Here is a 21,389-nt window from a genome sequence, read left to right as displayed (position 1 = left end):
ACGGGGAGAATGTGAAAACTCTACACAGACAATCACCTGAGGCTGGAATTGAACCTGGGACCCTGGTGCTGTGAGGCAGCAGTGCTACCACTGAGCCACTGTGACAAAAATGTTACTTGATGTTTTTCAAACTGAGCAAATTAAAATTTCATCTGTAACACAATACTTCAGATCATTACAATTGCTGCATTAAAAGATGGAAAAGTTTTTTGTCAAAGGTTATAAGGAGTAGTCAGATTTTTCAATCAATTAATGATATTGCATTCCAACATTAATTTTTGATTAAGTAATTAAAGTAGCACATAACAATTAATTAAATATCCAAAAAATGTTTCATAAGAGGTTTTCACATGTCTATAACTATGGCTCAATGTTGTTCCATTATATCTAACAATGCGATAATATTCATATGATTTTGAGAGAAGAACAAGCCAGCAGCTCTACATTGCAGAGTCTTTGTACAGAACTTTATAACAGAGATTCTGACAAACATGTACTGTGGTATTTTTGACAGCCTCTGAATGCTAGCGATTTCTTTTTAAATTAGAAAGGAACAAACTCTCTTAGTGGTTGTTTACCAATGTTCGAACTTTCAAGGAACCCAAGCAAATACCTCGGCACTTCTGAAAATTTTCTTTTGAATGTTAAATAGTCTTCTCCCCCAGTGCAGTTATACTACAATTGATGAAACAGAAAGCAGTGTGAATCTACTCCTAATTGTTGGTCTTATATTTGATGCCAAGCTAACACTATTTCAGCAGTGGTTATATTGAAATTTCTGCAACATTGTCAAAATAAACTTTTCATGATGCAAATGAGCAGTTTAAGTCTCTATACAAAGAAAAGTTATGAAATATGGCATCAACGGCAAATTATGTATCTGAAAACTGGCTTGGAACAAGCGAATGGTAATAGGAAACAATCATTGTTTCCTATTACCATTGTGGGCGGCACGGTGGCACAGTGGTTAGCACTGCTGCCTCACAGCGCCAGAGACCCGGGTTCAATTCCCGACTCAGGCGACTGACTGTGTGGAGTTTGCACGTTCTCCCCGTGTCTGCGTGGGTTTCCTCCGGGTGCTCCGGTTTCCTCCCACTGTCCAAAGATGTGCAGGTTAGGTGAATTGGCCATGCTAAATTGCCCTTAGTGTTAGGTAATAAGGGGTAAATGTAGGGGTATGGGTGGGTTGCGCTTCGGCGGGTCGGTGTGGACTTGTTGGGCCGAAGGGCCTGTTTCCACACTGTAAGTAATCTAATCTAATCTAAAAAAGAGTGGGTTGTCTCAATTGAGTAATGTAGTTTGGAAGTATGACATCTTGCAAAATGTCCACATTATAGAGGAGGAAGTGCTGGATGTCTTGAAACGGTTAAAGGTGGATAAATCCCCAGGACCTGATTAGGTGTACCCGAGAGCTCTGTGGGAAGTTAGAGAAGTGATTGCTGGGCCTCTTGCTGAAATACTTGTTTCATTGATAATCATAGGTGAAGTGCTGGAAGACTGGAGATTGACAAACGTGGTGCCACTGTTTAAGAAGGGCAGTAAAGACAAGCCAGGGAACTATAGACCGGTGAGCCTGACCTCAGTGGTTGGCAAGTTGTTGGAGGGAATCCTGGGGCACAGGATGTACATGTATTTGGAAAAGCAAGGACTGATTAGGGATAGTCAACATGGCTTTGTGCATGGTAAATTATGTCTCACAAACTTGATTGAGTTTTTTGAAGAAGTAGCAAAGAAGATTGATGAGGGCAGAGCAGTAGTGTGATCTATATGGACTTCAGTAAGTCTTTGGACAAGGTTCCCCATGGGAGACTGGTTAGCAAGGTTAGATCTCATGGAATACAGGGAGAACTTGCCATTTGGATACAGAACTGGCTCAAAGGTAGAAGACAGAGGGTGGTGGTGGAGGGTTGTTTTTCAGACTGGAGGCCTGTGACCAGTGGAGTGCTACAAGGATCGGTGCTGGGTTCTCTACTTTTTGTCATTTACATAAATGATTTGGATGCAAGCATAAGAGGTACAGTTAGAAAGTTTGCAGATGACACCAAAATTGGAGGTGTAGTGGTCAGTGAGGAGGGTTACCTCAGATTACAACAGTATCTGGACTAGATGGGCCAATGTGCTGAGAAGTGGCAGATGGAGTTTAATTCAGATAAATGCGAGGTGCTGCATTTTGGGAAAGCAAATCTTAGCAGAACTTAATGGTAAAGTCCTAGGGATTGTTACTGAACAAAGAGACCTAAGAGTGCAGGTTCATACCTCCTTGAAAGTAGAGTCACAGGTAGATAGGATAGTGAAGAAGATGTTTGGTATGCTTTTCTTTATTGGTCAGAGTACTGAGTACAGAAATTGGGAGGTTATGTTCTAGAGGATTTGAGCTATATGGAGAGGTTGAACAGGCTGGGGCTGTTTTCCCTGGAGCGTCAGAGGCTGAGGGGTGACTTTATAGAGGTTTACAAAATTATGAGGGGCACGGATAGGATAAATTGACAAAGTCTTTTCTCTGGGGTCGGGGAGTCTTGAACTAGAGGTCATAGGTTTAGGGTGAGGGGGAAAGGTATAAAAGAGACCTAAGGGGCAACTTTTTCACACAGAGAGTGGTATGTGTATGGAATGAGCTGCCAGATGATGTGGTGGAGGCTGGTACAATTGCAACATTTAAGAGGCATTTGGATGGGTATATGAATAGGAAGGGTTTGGAGGGATATGGGCCGGGTGCTGGCAGGTGGGACTAGATTGGGTTGGGATATCTGGTCGGCATGGACAGGTTGGATCGAAGGGTCTGTTTCCATGCTGTACATCTCTATGACTCTATAACTCCTTTGCTATTTATGAATAGCTAAGGAATGATATTAATGATATTATAGAGGTTTTTTTTGGATGTTAAAATCTTGCTGATGACACAAAGTTATGTGATCAGATGATTTGTAAACTAAAATATTAGAGGAATGAGGTTTCTCTATTAGTGAATTAAGGAACAAGCAAAATAATTTTGATATGTAAAGAATAATGGAATATACATTTGTACTAGAACAGTGTAATATAATGTAACTAATGAAAGATAAAGAAAAAGCCAGGAAAAATGGCAATTGAAAGACTTTTGTTGCGATATTTGGCATTAGCTTAAAGTATCTAGAGAATGTGAAACTTCTAGCAATAAGACTAAACATGAGTTGAGTTGCCTTTTAAGACCATTTTAGTTATTAATTCTGCTGCTTCACACACTGGTAAAATATTTAATTTTGAACATCACATGAAGGCTGGGTAACCAAACTTTCAAGGGGTACGGCTATGAGAAAAGCAATGATTCCAACTTCTAAACGGTAACAATGTGAAGGCTATATAAGAATTTATTAATAAAAATAATTTTGACAGTGGAATTATTTGGTGGGCAAAACTTTGAAAATCGGAATTAACAAATCTGCAATTTATTCATTTTAACTTATCCAGCTCCTGACAAGACCAACAAATAGAACCTCCCACAAGAAAGTAATGACTCTGAAACCTAAATGCTGTGTCAGTTAACATATATAAAAAAAGGTTCCATTAATGATTCAATATGTTTCTTCAGTGACTAACTGAGGAATCCAGATTAGGATGAGCTCTAGTGTTGAAAGAGACGATCTCAGAAGTTACAATCGATCTTAATACCAATTGGCTAGCATGGATATCAATCAGAAATTCCAATTGTAATCCTCTGATTACTGGATGAATTTCATACAGTGAATGCCACAGGAAGGCAAACTCAAGATCCCTGCTGTTCCACTGAACCAGACTCTGTAATAATGTGATTCAAATTCTTACCATGCTCTGGGGAAAGATGTATCTTCTAACTGCCTTATTTGATTTCTTGATTATTGCTCTATACTGATGGCCTCTCATTCTCATCTTCTAAACAAGTCAAAACATTCTCTGTTTGTCTACTTTCCAAATCCTTTCATCATTTCAAAGACTTCTGTCGGCCATTTCAGCTTTCTCTTCGCAAATTAAAAGTCACAAAAGCAGCTTGTCTTTTGTTGATTTCCTGGAAGTATAATTATCATTCATGAAAATCTTTTAGAACATAGAACATAGAACAGTACAGCATAGAACAGGCCCTTCAGCCCACGATGTTGTGCCGACCATTGGTCCTCATGTAAGGTAAATCTAATGTACGAACCCTCAAATTTCTGTGACCATATGCATGTCCAGAAGTCTCTTAAATATCCTCAATGATCTCGCTTCCACAACTGCTGCAGGCAACGCATTCCATGCTCTCACAACTCTCTGCGTAAAGAACCCACCCCTGACATCTCCTGTATACTTTCTGCCAAACAGTTTAAAACTATGACCCCTCGTGTTAACAATTTCTGCCCTGGGAAAAAGTCTCTGGCTATCAACTCTATCTATGCCTCTCATTATCTTGTACACCTCAATTAGGTACCCTCTCTTCCTTCTTTTTTTCAATGAAAAATGTCCGAGCTCAGTCAACCTCTCTTCGTAAGATAAGCCCTCCATTCCAGGCAGCATCCTGGTAAACCTCCTCTGAACCCTCTCCAAAACATCCACATCTTTCCTATAATCGGGCGACCAGAACTGGACACAGTATTCCAAGTGCAGTCTAACCAAAATTTTATGGAGCTGCAACTAGATCTCATGGCTCTTAAACTCAATCTCCCTGTTAATGACAGCCAAAACACCATATGCTTTCTTAACAACCCTGTCCACTTGGGTGGCAATTTTAAGGGATCTATGTACCTGCGCACCAAGATCCCTCTGGTCCTCCACACTGCCAAGAATCCTGTCTTTAATCCTGTACTCAACTTTCAAGTTCGACCTTCCAAAATGCATCACCTTGCATTTATCCAGGTTGAACTCCTCTGCCACCTCTCAGCCCATCTCTGCATCCTGTCAATGTCACGCTGCAGACTACAGCAGTCCTCCATACTGTCAACGACACCTCCAACCTTTGTGTCATCTGCAAACTTGCTAACCCATCCTTCAATCTCCTCATCCAAGTCATTAATAAAAATTACAAAGAGTAGAAGCCCAAGAACAGAGCCCTGTGGAACACCACTCACCACTGACTTCCAGGCAGAATACTTTCCTTCCACTACCACTCACTGTCTTCCGTCGACCAGCCAATTCTGTATCCAGACAGCTAAATTTCCCTGTATCCCATTCCTCCTGACCTTCTGAATGAGCCTACCATGGGGAACCTTATCAACTGCCTTGCTGAGGTCCACATACACCACATCCACTGCTCAACCCTCATCAACCTGTCTAGTAGCATCCTCAAAGAACTCAGTATGATTTGTGAGGCATGACCTGCCCCTCACAAAGCTGTTCTGACTGCATTTAGTCAAGCCATGCTCTTCTAGATGGTCATAAATCCTATCCCTCAGAATCTTTTCTAACACCTTGCAGATGACAGATGTGAGATATACTGGTCTGTAATTGCCGGGGATTTCCCTATTTCCTTACTTGAAGAGAAGAATTACATTTGCCTCCCTCCAGTCCTCAGGTACAATTCCGGTGGAGAGCAAGGATGCAAAGATCTTTGCAAGTGGTGCAGCAATCACATTTTTCGCTTCCCAAAGCAGCCGAGGACCAATCTGGTCTGGCCCTGGCAACCTGTCAATCTTAATGTTTGTCAAAACTTTCAGCACATCAGCTTCCTCAATCTCTATCCGTTCCAGCATGTGTGTCTTTTGTGTCTTTTTATCCTTTCCATTATTCACTGATCAGAACAGTATGGAATACACCAAGTGTGGTTAAATAAAGATTCAATACAAATTTTGCATTACTGTTCAACTTTTCAGTTCTATCTCTCAGTGCTGTTTAGCCTTTTTACCGGCTTAATAACTTACATAGTTATTTACCATAATTTTTGCATTTGTCCTCCCAGATCTCTTCTTCAATACCACATATATGTGACTTCCTTATTTTTTCTTACCAATATAAAATTACCTCTGTTGAAATTAATTTGCAATTTTATGACTGTCATATGTTTATTAATTTTATCTTGTAACTTGTGCACATTCTTCAGTGATGATTAAAAATTCCAAGTTGGTTTGGTTCACAAATTCAGTAATTGTGTTTTAATGTCCAAATCTAAATTGTTAATATAAATTATGACTCCAGCACAGATTCTTGTGCAACCCTATTTTTCTATCATCTGTCCCTCTGATTGAATCTTTATGCCTATTATCTAGTTTCAAATTTGCAACAAACTAATGATCCATTCTACTTCTCTGACATCATTCGTTCATTTATGATGAAGAGGAAATGATCATTGATAAGAAATTGATCAGATAAGTGACAAAATCTTGTCTTTGAATTATTGCCTAAATTCACTCGACTAATATAAGATCTGTCCTAAGAGATTTTTGCTGTTAATTGACTTATTTGAATCATTTACCTATGAATACTTCCCTTCAAAGAGGGAATAAATAAAACAAATTAAGTCTGTTAAAGTTCAGCTGTACGTAGGCTGGTGAAAGTTGATGATAAATAGCACTCTTTAGATTTGATCTGAAAAATAATGAGATTTGCAGTTGAACTGCTTCAACAACTTGTATTTTGAAACTGTCAGAACATGCCATCATTACTACTCTGAAACTCATAACAATTCTGCCCATGCAATCTTGAAAATCAAAAACAAGCTGTTGACAGTGATGTAACCTTTTCCATTAGGGCCACCACAGTGTAATAGCAACCAATGAATTCATGAAAATGTGTTTTTTGTTGTTAGTTCCCCCTTGAAAAAGCCTATTGAATATGATGCCACTGTTGTTTTGAACAGTACTCATTTATTGATGCCATCTTCTTTCCAGAAGTTTCATTCCCATTTCTCTCTGTCCTCTGCTGCCCTTACATATTCCATATTTGTCAACAACATCCAGTCAATTCTATTTATTATTTATTTTCTCTTCTATTTCCATATCTGATGTTGTCAGTTAAAAATCACACAACACCAGGTTATCGTCCGACAAGTTTATTTGGAAGTGCTAGCTTTCGGAGAGCTGCTTCCTTCATCAGGTGGATGTAGGATATAAGATCATAAGCACAGAATTTTAGCAAAGTTTGCAGTGTAATGCAACTGAAATTATGTATTGAAAAAGACCTGGATTGTTTGTTAAATGTCTCATCTTTTAGAATGAATACGATGAGAGACTTAAGAAATAGTCCAGGTCTTTTTTCAATGCATCATTTGTGTTGCATCACACTGTAAACTTTAGGTATAAATTCTGTATCTTACGATACAGCAGTACAGATACGGGACATAGCCAAATAAGCAATGCGACAGAACTACACCACGTACATACACACCAAGAACAAGAAATTGGAGAAACTTGGCATCACCACCAGCAGAAGCCACGCCCACCCTGGCACCACAATAGAAAACGCTATCACCGCAGGATCACCATTATGATCGTCAACTTATCGGACCACACCCTTCAACCGGAAGATATTGAAGTTCTTAGCAGGGCTCTCAGTTTCTGCTCCACCAGCAAAATGGACCCCATGGTTCTTACAGCAGAAAGGGAGGAATTCATCAGATGATGAGATTCCAGGAATTCGTTCAAGATGCCAGCAGTGATCCCAGTGAGCCCACCGAGGAACCAATACAGTCATCACAGGGATCCGTAGAGAAGGGACCAAAGAAGGAGTCAACCCGAGCCCCTGAGCTTGACATGTATTCTCAAACCGTCAGGAAATATATAAATGCCAGATTCATCAGCCACACCCACAAGGTAGAGCAGAACATCATCCGATCACAACATGACACCATCCATGCTGTCAAAACCAACCACAACATTGTCATCTAACCAGGAGATAAAGGAGCAGCCATCGTCATTCAGAATAGAACAGATTACTGCAAGGAACTGTACCATGAACTAAACACATTGATCAGGACTTTGGATCCAGTCCTTCAGAGTTCCCTACGCGCCCTCATCCCATGTACTTCTTACATAGGCAACTTCTACTGCCTTCCGAAGATACACAAAGCCAACACACCAGAACATCCCATCGTATCAGGCATAGGGACCCTGCATGAGAATCTCTCTGGCTATGTTGAAGGCATCTTGAAATTCATTGTACAGGGGACCCCCAGCTTCTGTCGCGACACTACAGATTTCTTACAGAAACTCAACACCCACAGACTAATCGAATCGAGAACATTCCTTGTCACAATGCACGTTTCAGCACTGTACACCAGCATCCTCCACAATGATGGCATCGCAGCAACAGCCTCAATATTCAACACCAACAACTGCCAATCTCCAAGCACCATCCTAAAACTCATCCGCTTTATCCTCGGCCACAATATTTTTACCTTTGACAACCAGTTCTACATCCAGACACGTGGAACAGCCATGGGGACCAAATTTGCACCCCGATTTGCCAACATTTTCATGCACAGGTTCGAACAAGACTTCTTCTCTACGCAGGACCATGAACCAACATGATACACCAGGTACATTGACGACATTTTCCTTCTCTGGACCCTTGGCGAAGAGTCACTGAAACAACTACACAGTGATATCAATGAGTTTCATCCCACCATCAAACTCACCATGGACTACTCTCTACTATCTGTCTCATTCTTGGATGCATGCATCTCCATCAAGGATAGCCACCTCAGCATCTCACTCTACCACAAACCCATGGATAACCTCACCATGCTATACTTCTCCAGATTCCACCCAAAACATATTAAAATAGCCATTCCCAATGGACAAATCTGACTCATACACAGGATCTGTTCAAATGAGGAGGAACATGATGGGCACCTGGAAGTACTCAAAGATGCCCCCATAAGAATGGGGTACAATGCTCAATTCATTGACCGCCAGTTCGAACATACCACAGCAACAAACCGTAATGACCTCCTCAGGAGACAGACACAAACTGCAACCAACAGTATATCCTTCGTTGTTCAGTACTTCCCAGGAGCTGGAAAACTGCGCCATATTCTTCGCAACCTGCAACACATTATCAGTGAGGATGAACATCTCACCAAGACCTTCCCCACACCTCCACTTCTCACCTTTAAACAATCACCAAACCTCAAACAGATCATTCTTTGTGGCAAACTGCCCAGCTTTCAGATCAACACTATCCAACCTTGTCACGACAGACACTGCAAGATGTGTCAGAGTGTTGACACGGATACCACCATTACCCGTGGGGACACCTCCCACCATGTACATGGCAGGTACTCATGTGACTCAGCCAATATTGTCTACCTCATACGCTGCAGGCAAGAATGCCCTGAGGCATGGTACTTGGTGAGACCAAGCAGAGGCAACGGCAACGGATGAATGGGCACCGCATAACAATCAAAAGATAGGAGTGTTCCCGTTCAATTGGACAACACTTCAGCGGTTCGGGATATTCGACCTCGGACCTTCCGGTAACTATCCTCCAAGGCGGATTTCTGCTCAGGCAACAACAAATAGTAGCCGAGCAGAGGCTGATAGCCAAGTTTGTTACCCATGGAGATGGCCTCAACCGGGACCTTGGCTTCCTGTCACACTACAGGTGACCCCATTGCACCATATATATACACAGACACTCCTACACACACGCATGTGCGCACACATACACACTTTCCTACACACACACAACACTTCTACAGACATACACACTCTCCTACAGACCCATACAGTCACGCAGATCCTCTCTCATATGCTCACACATACACTCCCACACTCACAAAGGCACCCTCTCACAGACTTATACCCCCTTACACTCCCACACTCACATACATACACACACTCTCAACGACACTCATAACACCCTCCCTCCCCCCACTGGATAAAGCAGCTAGCTTGATTGGCACTACTTCCTCAAGCATCCACCCTCTCCACCATCAATGCTCAGGAGCAGCAGTGTATCCTAACTGCAAAATGCACCGTAGAAATTCACCAAAAATCCTCAGACGGCATCTTCCAAACCCACAACCACTTCCATCTAGAAGGACAAGGGCAGTAGACATATGGGAACATCACCACTTTCATTTACACCTCCAAGCCACTCACCATCCTGACTTGGAAATATATTGCCGTTCCTTCACTGTTGCTGGGTCAAAATCCTGGAATACCCTCCGTGATGACATTATGGGTCAACTCACAGCAGGTGGACTGCAGCAGTTCAAGAATGCAGTTCATCACCACTTTTTTAAGAGCAGCTAGGGACGGGCAATAAATGCTGGCCAGCCAGTGGCCCCACATTCCACAAATGAATAAATGTTAAGAAAACAGCTGCCCTGTACAGTTCCTCACATTTTCCACGGATATGGGGAAATTGATGCCCACTTTGTGGACAGCGTGCTGGAGGCCAGCTGGATTTGGAGGTGGGGGGGGTCCGCAATGATAACATGGGATTTTCACCAGCCCTAGAACCACGAGTAGATGCTATGACTGTCAGATTGAAAAAGCCTGATCTAAGTTTGCCACCAGGTTAAGGAATTGTATTGTTCTATGTTCTATGTTTCTTCTGGATTCCCAGCTAACAACTGACCGGCAGCTCTGAACAGCCAGACTGCTAAATACAAAACAACCTGGAGAAAAGCTGAGCTGAGAGAACTGGTCACTCCCCTTTCATAGTGCAAGTTTTTTTTTAAACTTAAAAGCTCCTTCACATTTGAAGCTCTTCCGCAGCCAAAACAGAACCTCTGCCTTTATGACCCCTCTGAAAAACAAACCGAGGACAACCTAACCTTGTTAAAGGAGCAGTACCATCACACAACCCTCAACACCACTAACCCAGCATGCTCTGCACTGCCTATTTACTCACTTGGGAAACCTCCCCACCTGCCCCAACAGAAATAGCTGTGCCTCCCACTTTCATAACCCATAAATACCTGCCTCTGTTTTGTTCTATGAGGGAAAACAGCCCACAATAGGGCAGAAAGAGTTCAGACTGGGGGTATTCTTCCTGAGGTTCAGATCTTCACTTCTGATGAGGAAAGAATCATGACCTTAATTGCTTTGAACATATAGGAAGTTGTATTGGAAGTCTTAACTCACTATGTAGGGAAACACTGAGCAAAGGCTTTCACCCTTCATTTGACTGAAGCCTGCTAACAACTATGTCAGGTTTCCTGGCTTTGTGTCTGTACTTAATGGCATGGCAAAACACAGTAATATGAGCCTGGTTTCTCTGGCTGAAGGGGCAATGCTTAAAAAACACATGGCAAGGCAGGGAATTTGTGAGCATTCAGGTTAGCTCAAAGTGAGGGAGCCCTATGAGAGCAAGTGAGAAGCCAAGGGCTGCAACCTGGTCCAGTTACTGAGGTAGGTGTCTGTCCCTGAACATACAGTCTCCTTGCTGCAACATTACAATGATAGTTGCTAGTGCAGCGCAAAGACACAATTGAAGTAAAAAAGTATTCTGTAAGTGAGATGGTGATGTGCTGTGAGGGTTCTTATCGCTGAGTACCTGTCAGATGCCAATGTTTGTGGACTTGGGGTGAGTGCAGCCTGTGGCCATGGACTGTGCACTGAGATCTTAGTACCAAGATTCTAACAGGGAAGGGGTTTGGAGCAAGCACCGAGCTGAATCCATCAGGGTCTCTCTGGTTTTCTTGTCATTCTTTTCCAATGTTGAACTTGTTTGGCGAGTTTTGTAACGTGGGAAGTTGAAAGCTAAGGAGGTGGGTAAGGCTGTTAACATGGTATTTAAGGAGCAATAATCCTCATCGATATGAGCCTTGCTGCACTTGTCACCTAATTCTGCTGCACATCTCACCAGAACAGAATAGACCGTGAGATAGAGGAGCAGCATTCAACCATTCGGTTCATTCAGTCTGATCTGGGCTGATATGTTTCTCAAACCCATTCTTCTGCCTTTGCCCAGAATCACTGACCCCCTTACTGATCAAGTACCCATCTATCTCTCAATTACTTGGCCTTGACACCCCTCTACAGTGCTGAATTCTCTAGATTCATTACCATCTAGCTGAAGAAATTCCTCTTCATCTCAGTCCTAAAGGTTGTCCCTTCACTCTGAGGCTGTGCCCTCGGGTCCTAGTCTCTTCTCCTAGTGGAAACATTTTCTCTACATCTCTCAACCCTCGGAGTATTCTATAAGTTTCAATTACAACTCCCCTCATTTTCCTAACTTCCATCAAGTATAGACCCAGAATCCTCAACTGTTCCTCATACGACAAGCCCTTCATCCCAGGATCACTCATGTGACCATCCTCTGGACCACCCCCACCACCAAGGCCAGCACATTCTACTTTAGACACAGGGCCCAAAACTGCTCACAATATTCCAAATGCAGTTTGACCACAGCTTTATACAGGATATCTCTGTTCCAGTAATTTAGCCCTCTCAAAATGAATGCTAAAATTGCATTTGTCTTCCTAACTGCAAACTGAACTTTGTCACAGAGTGCTCCTTTTTTCTAAAAGCTGTTCCTTTTCTCAAGGTTACTGTGTCCTTGATTTTTTTTCAGGCTCCGAATTGACTGGTTTTGTACAGAAATGAAAGGCTTTTTTGTTTATATGTAACAGGTCAGACTTTAGGTCAAAGCTTATGTTTTAGAAGTGACCTGTATAATAAAAGGGGAGTGGTCAGTCCTAGAAATTGAAGTTTTGATTGAGTCAGTTCAGCAGTGGAGCTGTGTGGAAAAAAGCTGCTAAATCCTCTCTCCTTCTGCTTTGACCTATAAGCCTTTGTTTCATGTTTATTGTGTTTAAGGGGTTTGTTTATTGGGACTGTTGTGCATATTTGGAACAGCATAATTAAGTCGAGTTTGGATAGACTGAGTTCTGTAGAAATTCTTTATTCAGTTCTTTGTGTTTCATTCCATAATTTTGTGAATACATTTTCGTCTGTTTTAAAACCTGGCAGTCAACCCAGCTGACTTACCATGGTAATTTTCACTGCACACTTAATGAAACAAATTGAAAAGTTACGGTATGGGGTGCCTGCTTAAGAATGTTTTGAGTGGTCTGGCCTAGCCCATAATAACCTGCGTATTAACATTAAGAAAATCATGAATGAGACTCCTTAGTCCCCTTATGCCTCAGATTTCCAAAGCCTTTCCCAATTTAGAAAATAGTCTCTGCCTCTATTCTTCCTACCAAAATTAAAAATCCCACACCTTCCTGTCCAAGTCCTTCTGCAGCCTCTCTGCTGAATCAACAGCTATTCCTCTACCTATGTGTGTCACCTGCAAACTTAGCAACAATGCCCTTAGTTCCTCCATCTAGATCGTTAATTTATAACATGAATAGTTCTGGTCTCATCACTAACCCCTGTGGAACTTCATTAGTCATTGGCTACCATCCTGAAAAAGACCCATTTAACCCTGCTCTCTGCCTTCTGCCAATCAGCCAATCCTCCATCCATGCCTGTACCTTCCCAAATAACATAATGGATTCTTCTCCTATCTAGCAACCTCCTATGTGGCACCTTGTCAAAGGCATTTTGAAAATCCAAATACATTGCATCCACTGGCCCTCCTTTGTCTAACTCATTACCTCCTCAAAGAATTCTAACAGATTGTCAGGCATGACTTCCCCTTAACAATGCCATGCTGATTCACCAGGACATGTGCAGCCCTATTTCACCATGCACTTCCATGACTCCACAATCTCATCCTTAATAATGGACACCAAAATCCTGTCAACAACTGAGGTCAGGCTGACCAGCGTATAATTTTCCATCTTTTGCCTCCCTCCCTTCTCAAGCAAGGGTGCTGCATTAGCCATTTTTCCAGTCCTCTGGGATCTCCTCTGACTCCAGTGATTCCAGAAAGAGCACCACCCAATGCCTCCACAATCCCCTCAGCTATCTCCTTCAGAGTGGGGTGTGGTCCTTATGGTCCAGGTGATTTATCGACATTCAGACCTTTCAGCTTCTGCAGCAGCTTCTCCTTTGTGTGGTCACTAAACCTGATTTTCTTAAAGTTTTGGTATGGTACTGGTGTCTTCCACCATGAAAACTGATGCAATGTATCTATTCAGTTCCTTCATTATTTATTTCTTCCCCTTTACTATTACTCCAGCCTCCGTTTCCAGTGGCCCAAGGTCCACTTTTGCCCTGTCTTACATTTTATATATCTAAAAAACTCTTGCAAACTTAGAGTCATAGAGTTGTAGAGATGGACAGCATGGAAACAGACCCTTCAGTCCAATTCATCCATTGTGACCAGATATTCTACCTAATCTAGTCCCATTTGCCAGCACCTGGTCCATAACCCTCTAAACCTTTCCTATTCATATACCCATCCAGATGCCTTTTAAATACTATAATTGTACCAGCCTCCACCACTTCCTCTGGCAGCTCATTCCATATATGCACCACACTCTGTGTGAAAAAAGTTGCCCCTTAGGTCTCTTTTATATCTTTACCTCTCATCCTAAACCTGTGCCCTCTAGCTCTGGACTCCTCCACCCCAGGGAAAAGACTTTGTCTATTTATCTAACCACGCCCCTCATGGTTTTATAAACCTCTATAAGGTCACCCCGTTGCCTCTGATGCTCCAGAGAAAACAGCCCCAGCCTATTCAGCCTCTCCCTATAGTTCAAGTTCTCCACCCCGGGCAGCATCCTTGTAAATCTTTTCTGAACCCTTTCTTCTTTTATATCACTAGTATGTTTCTTCTTCCTTGGGATGAATTTCTGTCATGCCTCCTGAATTACCCCCAGAAATGCCTAACATTGCTGCTCGACAAACTTCCCTGCTAGGCTCCCCTTCCAATCAATTCTGGCCAGCTCTTTCCTAATGTCTTTGTAGTTGCCATAACTCAATTGGAATACTGTTACATCTGATTCCAGATTCTTCCTCTCAAAATGCAGGGTGAATTCTATCATATTATGGTCACTGCTCCCTCGAGGTTCGTTTAACCTAATCTCCCTGTCTCATTGCACATCACCAAATCAAGAATTGCCTGTTCCCTAGTAGTTTGTACCACAAGTTGTTCAAAAATACGTCTCATAGATATTCCACGAATTCCTTTTCCAGGGATCTTCTACCAACCTGTTTTCCTAGTCCATGTGCATATTGAGTCTCCCATTATTGTTGCCCTTCTTACAAGTCTTTTCTATCTCCTGATTTATTTTCTTCCCCACATCCTGACTACTGCTCGGCTTGTACATAATTCCCATCAGGGTCTTTTCTCTTTTGCAGTTCGTCAACCCTACCCACACAGCTTTTTGCTATCAATTTAATTTCATTTCTAACTAGCAAGGCAATCCCACCCCATCTATCCATCTGCCCATACTTCCAATAGGACACATATCCTTGGATATTTAGCTCCCAGCCTTGATCCCCTCTGTCATGCCCATAACTTGTACCCACCAATTTCAATGTGCACTACAAGCTCATTTAACTTGCTTCATATTTGTGTACGTTTAAGTACAAATCCTTCAGACCTGTGGCGACCATGCCCCTCTCCCATTTCTCATTTTTGTCCTGTTATCTGTTGTGCCTGAAGTTAGATCCCTGCCATAATCTTTGTCCAATTACATTTTCTGGAAACTTTAATAACCTCTCCTGAGCTTCTCTCCCCTTTAACTTTAAGTCTTTGTGATCTTGATTTGCACCATAAGCTCATCTGTCTTAGTCTAAATGCTTTGGGCATTAAGATACAAAGTCTTTAAGTATGTCCTATTATTGAGTTCCTCTATATTTTTGTGGTTCCTTGGTAGAATGTGGCATTCATAAATTCTGTCTCTTCCTTTTTGACAACAATCAACCCCATCACTAAACAGCAATCCTACCTCCTCCTTTACCTCTGATTTTTAAATTTTCTATGCAACTGAACACCCCCGTCCCCGTACCACTATTTTGTTTAAAGCCATATGCTCAGCCCTAGTTATGCGATTCACCAGGACTCTGTTCCTAGCATGATTCAAAAGGAGCCTGTCCCATTGGAATGACTTCCTCCTTCCCCATTACTGATGCCAATGTCCCATGAATTCAAACCTGGTTCTCCCCCTCAAATCTTTGAGCCATTGTTTTACCTCTTTAACCTTGTTGTTCCTGTGCGAAATAGCTTGTGATTTGGTTCTTTTTTAAAATTTAGTCCAAGCTGCTCATATTCTCTCAGCAGAACCTCTTTCCTCTTCCTACCTATATCGTTCATAACACGATAACTAAATCTCTCCCCTACCACTCCAAGTTCCTCTGCAGGCCAGATGAGATATCCTGAACCTGGGTGCCAAGCAGACATTACAGCCTTTGGGGCTCTCAATCCTGACCACACAGAACAGTGTCTATTCTCCTGATGATACTATCCCTGATTACAACTACATTTCTCTTTTCTCACTACCCCCCCTCCTCCCCCATCCTTGAATGGCTGCCTGTCCCATTATGCTATGGTCAGATTGCCTATCCTCCCTTCAGCCCCTGCTCTTGTCCACACAGGGAGCAAGTACCTCAAACCTGTTAGACAAGCTCAAAGGCTGAGGCTCCTTCAGCACTACCTCCTGAATCCATCTACTGCCTTGCTTATTGTTATACCTTCCTGTTCTTGACCATGGACCACATTTAAATTAGTGAATCGAAGGGGTGGGACTGCTTCCTGAAACACAGTTATCTTGCCTCCTCCATGATGTGTCACAATGTTCAAAGCTCAGACTTTAGCTCATCAACTCTGAGACAGAGTTCCTCAAGTAACCAATGAATTACAATGGGATCCACCGTAGAGTCATAAAGTCATAGAGATGTACAGCATGACCACAGACCCTTCGGTCCAACCCGTCCATGCCGACCAGATATCCCAACCCAATCCAGTCCCACCTGCTAGCATCCAGCCCATATTCCTCCAAACCCTTCCTATTCATATACCCCATCCAAATGCCTCTTAAATGTTGCAATTGTACCAGCCTCCACCACTTACTCTAGCAGCTCATTCCATACACGTACCACCCTCTGTGTGAAAACATTGCCCCTTAGGTCTCTTTTATATCTTTCCCCCTCACCCTAAACCTATGCCCTCTAGTTCTGGACTCCCCGACCCCAGGGAAAAGACTCTGTCTATTTACCCAATCCATGCCACTCATAATTTTGTAAACCTCTGTAAGGTCACCCCTCAGCCTCCGACGCTCCAGGGAAAACAGCCCCAGCCTGTTCAGCCTCTCCAATAGCTCAAATCCTCCAATCCTGGCAACATGCTTGTAAATCTTTTCTGAACCCTTTCAAGTTTCACATCATCTTTCCAATAGGAAGGAGACCAGAATTGCGCTCAATATTCCAACAGTGGCCTAACAAATGTCCTGTACAGCCCAACTCCTGTACTCAATACTCTGACCAATAAAAGAAAGCATACCAAACGCCTTCTTCACTATCCTATCTACCTGCGACTCCACTTTCAAGGAGCTATGATCCTGCACTCCAAGGTCTCTTTGTTCAGCAACACTCCCTAGGAGCTTACCATTAAGTGTACAAGTCCTGCTAAGATTTGCTTTCCCAAAATGCAGCACCTCACATTTATCTGAATTAAACTCCATCTGCCACTTCTCAGCCCATTGGCCCATCTGGTCAAGATCCTGTTATAATCTAAGATATCCCACTTCGCTGTCCACTACACCTCCAATTTTGGTGTCATCTGCAAACTTACTAACTGTACCTCTTATGCTCGCATCCAATTCATTTATGTAAATGACAAAACGTAAAGGACCCAGCACCGATCCTTATGGCACTCCACAGGGGACAGCAGGCCACCAGTCCGAAAAACAACCCTCCACCAACTCCACCATCCACCACCACCCTCTGTCTTCTACCTTTGAGCCAGTTCTGTATCCAAATGGCTAGTTCTCCCTGTATCTGCGATCTAACCTTGCTAGTCAGTCTCCCTTGTTGAACGCCTTACTGAAGTCCATATAGATCACATCTATTTCTCTGCCCTCATCAATCGTCTTTGTTACTTCTTCAAAAAACTCAATCAAGCTTGTGAGACATGATTTCCCACACATAGAGCCATGTTGACTATCCCTAATCAGTCCTTAACTTTCCAAATACATGTACATCCTGTCCCTCAGAATTCCCTCCAACTATTTGCCCACCACTGAGGTCAGGCTCACTGGTCTATAGTTCCCTGGCTTGTCCTTACACCCTTATTAAACAGTGGCACCACATTTGCCAACCTCCAATCTTCCGGAACCTCACCTGTGACTATCGATGATACAAATATCTCAGCAAGAGGACCTGCAATCATTTCTCTAGCTTCCCACAGAGTTCTCGGGTATACATGATCAGGTCCTGGGGATTTATCCACCTTTACCCGTTTCAAGACATCTAGCACTTCCTCCTCTGTATAATCTGGACATTTTGCATAATGCCACCATTTATTTCCCTACAGTATACATCTTCCATATCTTTTTCCACAGTAAATACTGATGCAAAATACTCATTTAGTATCTCCCCCATTTTCTGCAGCTCCACACAAAGGCCACCTTGCTGATCTTTGAGGGGCCCTATTCTCTCCCTAGTTACCCGTTTGTCCGTAATGTATTTGTAAAAACCCTTTGGATTCTCCTTAATTCTATTTGTCAAAGCTATCTCATGTGCTCTTTTTGCACTCCTGATTTCCCTCTTAAGTATACTCCTACTTCCTTTATACTCTTCTAAGGATCGATCCTGACTATACCTTACATATGCTTCCTTCTTTTTCTTAACCAAACCCTCAATTTCTTTAGTCATACAACATTCCCTATACCTACCAGCCTTTCCTTTCACCCTGACAAGAATATACATTTTCTGGAGTCTTGTTATCTCATTTCTGAAGGTTTGTCATTTTCCAGCCGATCCTTTACCTGCAAACATCTGCCCCCAATCAGCTTTTGCAAGTTCTTGTCTAATACCGTCAAAATTGGCTTTTCTCCAATTTAGAACTTCAACTTTTAGATCTGGTCTATCCTTTTCCATCACTATTTTTAATCTAATAGAATTATGGTCCCTGGCTCCAAAGTGCTCCCCCACTGACACCTCAGTCACCTGCCCTGCCTTATTTCCCAAGAGTAGGTCAAGTTTTGCACTTCTCTAGTAGGTACATCCATATACTGAATCAGAAAATTGCCTTGTACGCAATTAACAAATTCCTCTCCACCTAAACCCTTAACACTATGGCAGTCCCAGTCTATGTTTGGAAAGTTAAAATCCCCTACCATAACCACCCTATTATTCTTCCAGATAGCTGAGATCTCCTTACAAGTTTATTTCTCAATTTCCCTCTAACTATTAGGGGGTCTATAATACAATCCCAATAAGGCGATCATCCCTTTCTTATTTCTCAGTTCCACCCAAATAACTTCCCTGGATGTATTTCCGGGAATATCCTCCCTCAGCTCAGCTGTAATGCTATTCCTTATCAAAAATGCCACTCCCCCTCCTCTCTTGCCTCTCTTTCTATCCCTCCTGTCGCATTTGTATCCTGGAACATTAAGCTGCCAGTCCTGCCCATCCCTGAGCCATGTTTCTGTAATTGCTATGATATCTCAGTCCCATGTTCCTAACCATGCCCTGAGTTCATCTGCCTTCCCTGTTAGGAACCTTGCGTTGAAATAAATGTAGTTTAATTTATTAGTCCTACCTTGTCCCTGCCTGCCTGACTTGCTTCTGTTCTCATCTGTACCAGTCTCAGATTGATCTCTATCCTCACTATCTCCCTGGGTTCCCCCCACCACCTTAATAGTTTACATCCTCCCGAGCAGCTCTCGCAAATTTCCCTGCCAGTATATTAGTCCCTTTCCAATTTAGGTGCAATCCGTCCTTCTTGTAGAGGTCACTCCTACCCAAAAGATGCAGGTACAACACGTCACCAGGCCCTACATCTATATTTTATTCTCATCGTTGTTAATTTTTTTAATATATAATTTCTTACTAGTCTTTTAGTTTGTAATTGGAATACATTTCTCCTATTTGCCTTCATTCTGCAAGAAGACTATAATAGTTAAATTAGCAACTATTACAAAGCCATAGGCCATGTTGCTCATGGCCTTCTTAATTCCAGCCTACAGGTTTCTGTGAAGATCATTTGACCACTTAAAAAAAACTTAGCAAACCATATGGTCAAAATCGTTAAAAAGAATGTTAAGCATGCTTAGCTTATATTCAGTCGAGCTTAGAAGAATGAGTCATGACCTTATTGAAGTGTATAAGATTCCTGACAGGGTAAATTCTGAGAAGTTTTTTTCCCTTGCTGGAGAGTCCAGGACCAGAGGTATGTTCTCAGAATAATCGGTTACCTATTGAAAATAAACATGATTTTTGTCTCTTACGGTGAAGCAAATCTGTGGAATTTTTTACTGCAGAGGGCTGTTGATTGCGGGTTGCTTTTCGAGGTTGAGACTGACAGATTTTTAATCAGTGAGGGAATTGAGGCTTATGGGAATCAGGCAGGAAATTGGAGTCGAGGATTATCAAAATAACTATGATCTCATTGAATGGCAGGCTTGGTGGGCTGACAGTTTGATTTCTACTCCAAGTCTTATTGTATTAACAAAAGGAAATTGTCATCCAAAATAAATTCAGCCAAAACCAGCAGAAAATTACAACTCTTGGAGGACAGCTGCAGAGAATACCCATCACGTCAACATAAACTGAAGACAATGCTTCAGCGAAATGGCAATTTGAGAATTGCTGAATTGGCTGGAAAATAAAATTGTCATTTAGAAATGCACTTAAAATGTTACTTCAAAAGAAAATACAATTCTGAGTCAATTTTGGATGATGTTATCATTGACTGCCTTTCCCTACCTCCTTGAACAGGCAACATGTAGGACTTCATTACACCAGAGATGATCTCACCAGAAACCGCTCGATCCGAATGACCGGGCACTCGGGAAAGCGCATGCGCAGCCCGGAAATTTGTGGCAGCCTGGTTCAGCTCAGAACTGTCACTCAATTAGATTATCCCCTGGGAATGGCCATGTGCACCTTTGTAAACCTTGGAGGAAATCACAGCTCCAAGTATGTGTTAGTCATACAGGCATAAAATAACACAAACATAGGCACAACATAAGCACTGAACAACATGAACTCTGGCATAACTTTGCGGAAATCTCCAGGCGAATTTATTTACTGTGTCCCGCTCCAGTCTCAGGTCGAGATGTTTGGAGGTGCTCAATTTGACGGTTTGCCACCTGGGGGCGGTCTCACACCAGGCAGATTGGCTGCTCTCGGGTCTGGATCTGATTCTGGTTATACAAACTAGGAGATTCTTTCTTTAATCTTTACCCGCATTCGGGTAGCTTGATTTCTCCCTTTTTTCGTGAAATTAAGCAGCCTACAATTCAGGGATGATCTGTAAAATTTTAAGTACCACATCAGACAGAGCCTTCTATTTACCGTAAATTGTCACTGTTTGCAATCCAAAAGGATGTTGATATTGTTTCTGCATAATGCTTTGCACGGGGAAGGAGAGGGCTTTAAATAAAAACAGAAAAT

The 21,389-nt window shown here is 42.3% G+C and overlaps 1 long non-coding RNA gene across 1 annotated transcript in view; it reads right to left on the bottom strand.

Annotated features, from left to right (window-relative positions):
* Positions 1–20,760, bottom strand: part of LOC122562726 — a 65,110-nt gene extending 44,350 nt beyond the window's left edge. Inside the window, exon 1 of the long non-coding RNA XR_006315394.1 lies at positions 20,700–20,760. This is a non-coding gene — a long non-coding RNA (uncharacterized LOC122562726). The remainder of the gene's footprint in view (positions 1–20,699) is intronic.
* Between the last annotated feature and the right edge of the window lie 629 nt (positions 20,761–21,389).

The sequence above is a fragment of the Chiloscyllium plagiosum genome, chromosome 25 (genome assembly GCF_004010195.1).
Source record: "Chiloscyllium plagiosum isolate BGI_BamShark_2017 chromosome 25, ASM401019v2, whole genome shotgun sequence".
NCBI classification, from domain to species: Eukaryota; Metazoa; Chordata; class Chondrichthyes; order Orectolobiformes; family Hemiscylliidae; genus Chiloscyllium; species Chiloscyllium plagiosum.
This window is presented reverse-complemented; position numbering and strand designations above follow the sequence as displayed.